General features: G+C 37.9%; 1 pseudogene; it reads right to left on the minus strand.

Annotated features, from left to right (window-relative positions):
* Window positions 1–389: 389 nt before the first annotated feature.
* LOC149266328 (uncharacterized protein At4g17910-like) lies at window positions 390–1,270 on the minus strand (annotated as a pseudogene).
* Window positions 1,271–3,532: the final 2,262 nt, after the last annotated feature.

The raw sequence follows: 3,532 nt of genomic DNA on the forward strand, positions 1-3,532 counted from the left end.
CTCTGTTTACGAACTGCAAAAGTCACCATTTTAACTCCCTCCGAGCAGCTTTCACAACACTTCGGAGAATCTTTAGTCCTTCGTCCAATCTCTAATGCAATCAAACTGTGATTCCACCTGCAAACCTTCATAGGAATTCAATGGTACTCTGCACCTTGACACAAAGTATTCGAAATACCAAAAACTGAGACAATAGATTAACCAATGTTTACATCATTTCCATTTGGGGCGCTCACATCCACTGATGATGCCAGCGGATATTTTTGTCCCTACATAACCAGAAGCATTCAGCGCTCAATGGAACTTGAAAAGGAGATCCAGAAAAAGGAAAGAGAGCCACCCACGCACAGGCTTTTTATGATTTATCTCCTCTGTCCATCAAATCAAATCTAAAGCACAGATTCCTGGAGAACAGTGACCCCTGAAATCAAAACCACTGCATATAAAAGCAAAATGCAGTAGGCTAGGAATGGAGAAACAAAAACAGTAGTCATCGACACATTTACAAGGCCCGTTAATATATTTGCCAGGAGGAAAGTCACAAGCACATTCTGATCAAAGACTTCCTCAAGGACCAATGATTTTCTTGTGGGGACCAAATCTGAGAGCATAAGCATCCCAAGAACCTCAAAGTTTTGTGCCAGAACAAAAGTTACATATGCCAAATTGCACATGCGACGAGAAATTTTTCTCTACAAACTTATCCAAAAATATTGTTAGCACCCAAAGGAAACCATCAAGCAGCCAAACTTCGATTGCAATACTTGATTTCCCTCCAATTGAAGCTACTCTAGAACTAATGGGTTTCTTTAGGAAGAAGAGATGATAGCCTAAGTTGACACTGACAAGGTATAAGCCCCAATATCCAAATAAACTGAAGATGCCCTCTTTGTTCAGACTAATGATATTTGCACCCCTCTGATCTGAAATGAGGTAACGATTTAATCCACACAACAGGACTGCTTGATAAACTGTGAGAATTGCACATCCAAAGAAGCCACAGTATTGGGGATGAATATTGATTATTGATGTCACAATGGCCACTGCTGCAAGAGTGAAAAAGAAATTCCAATGTACACCATATTCCCCAACATGGACACCGAATCAATGTTGCGTGCCTGTTTTGAAACTAGTGCATTTGCAACTGCAAAAGATCCAACCCCAAGATCCATTAATCCTGTACCATACGTTTCTGTCTTAGCAAATCGCCTGGGAAATATTTTGAAGTCCACATCCAGGATTGACAAGCATGTCACCAGCATCATTGCAAATCGATATGATGAGAGGTTTTTTCTTCCAATAAGACACAGACAAAGTACTACTCTCTGCATGGGTTGAAATTCCAGAATGTGACAACAACCTTGTGTAAAAAATCTCAAGCAGTACAAGAAGCGTCAAGCATATAGAACAAATGTAAGTCTGGTCTGCCATAATTGTTAAGCAAGAAGGCATTGGTAAACAATGAGAAAGAAATCAACAATCAAAGAAGATGCATAATTCCTCCAATCTTTCAAATGTTTACTCCTGCTGTTATGCTCCTCCATTTGAATATTGGTAGATCCACCTTGGTCCCATCTGAGTTGCAACACCTTCCATTATCGCAGGAGGATAAGAACAGGCATAATTGCAGTAAGGGCAGCAATTTCAAGAATTGATGTACCATTCAAGTTGCTGACAAAATCTTTCTTAATCTGCTTGTGAGGATTGAGGTAAGTACTGTAGAACTCCATTGATATATTATGAAAAGTGAATATTCTTCCACTGCAATGTTGAACATAAGCCACTTCAATGGAAGAGCACAGTAGGTGACTGCCAACTGCTTTGACAGGTTTTTCCTTTAGCAGTTGACGAGAGATAAATTTTGATGAATTTGACTTTGATGGAAAACTGACAAGACAGAGTCTAACAGGTGGAACTTTCCCTTAGTGATTTTTTCTTTCTTTAGGATCAATCAACTCCTCAAGGGTTGCGATAACAAAATATTCTAGTGAAGAAACCAATATGCCTTTGGGAATTGTTTCTTTCATTACATGCTTATGAGGTAGAATGGAAGAAACAGGGAGAAAACTAGGAGTTCTCACAAATTGGCGGTTAATATGTCAAATCTTATAGATCTAATCGTAAGTAACCTCAAATTCTTATCCTTGACTAGGCTGAAAAGTTTCCTCTATCTCCCTGGAGTATGATTTGGAGTGGAAATTATAATGTTACTACCTTGTGTAGAAGTTTTCTTATTAATATGTGGTGAGTTATCAACCATAAAAATGTGGTTGTCCTCCTTCTAGCACCATAATGTTGAACGTGCTAGAACCCGCCAACATTCAAGGGGGTATCCTTGGTGAAAAGTCCCAATTAAACTTCACACTATTTCGTATAGGAGCCTTTATGAAAATAAGGCCTGACTACATTTTTTCTTAGAGATTTACCTTAGCTGCGATGGTTAGCATGAGAGAGTAATGTACATGTGATTTTGAATGAACAAGTGAGTATGTCTTGTGAAATTTCCAATTGTAGAATGTATCAAGGTTCTTTCACCAAAGGGAGATGAAAGAGAGTCTTTAAAATAAGAATAATAGTAATAATCTAATAAAGACACACAAGAGAGAGAGAGAGAGAGAGAGAGAGAGAGAGAGAGAGAGAGAGAGAGAGAGAGAGAGAATCATAAAAAACTAGCGAAATAGTTCACATAGAAGTAATGATGGTTAAAACAATTACAACACACCTTCAACAAGATAAGTGCCAAAGCCATTGTAATAGTTAAATTTCTTTACTACGAATGGAAACAACATATATCGCAAATATTTAAAGAATAGCCTTGCAACATTTACAACATATGTATGAAAGTGTGTTGGCTCAATGAGCTTCAACTATTAAGCAATATTTTCAGGATGCATTGATACAATGAACATGACTAACTCCAATAATGGAGAATTAAATCTACCACTTTCTCCTCAAAAGAATTACCTTCCTCTCTAATGCCTAGATTGAGGATTCAAGGTGAAAAGTCCTTTTCTTGAGCTCTGAGGGTCTATATATAACAAAACAGGGTGGCTCTTCACCTCCCTTGTGACCCTTGGATTACCCTCATGACTCTTAAACTTCCATTTAACTTTTCGAATTTACATGAGACTCTTGACTTATACTTGAATTTTCACATCCCATTGGTGGCTGTTGGACTTCCATTTCACATTAAATTTCTCATATTATTTAAAATTACATAATTACATACAAAAATGATGTGGCAAATGAGGACTCATATGACACAATGAAGTGCCACCCCAACAAGACATGGCATGACATTGATGACATGCACTCGATGATGATGTGGAAATGTGAGGCCACTCTTTCTCCTCCTACATTTATGTCTTCTTGAAATATGGTACATTCTCTTCCTCTTCGTCATCCATAAGGCTTTAAGGTAGGGAGTCTTCAATATGATCTTGATCATCAAATGTTGTTGCAATATGGTGTCTCTTCATCTTCTCCTTCAATGATAAACTTGTTCTTATAGCTTCATAAGCATCCCCTGGTA

The sequence above is a fragment of the Pinus tabuliformis genome, chromosome 6 (genome assembly GCF_031772625.1).
Source record: "Pinus tabuliformis cultivar Carrire ecotype Pingquan chromosome 6, CPIR1, whole genome shotgun sequence".
NCBI classification, from domain to species: domain Eukaryota; kingdom Viridiplantae; phylum Streptophyta; class Pinopsida; order Pinales; family Pinaceae; genus Pinus; species Pinus tabuliformis.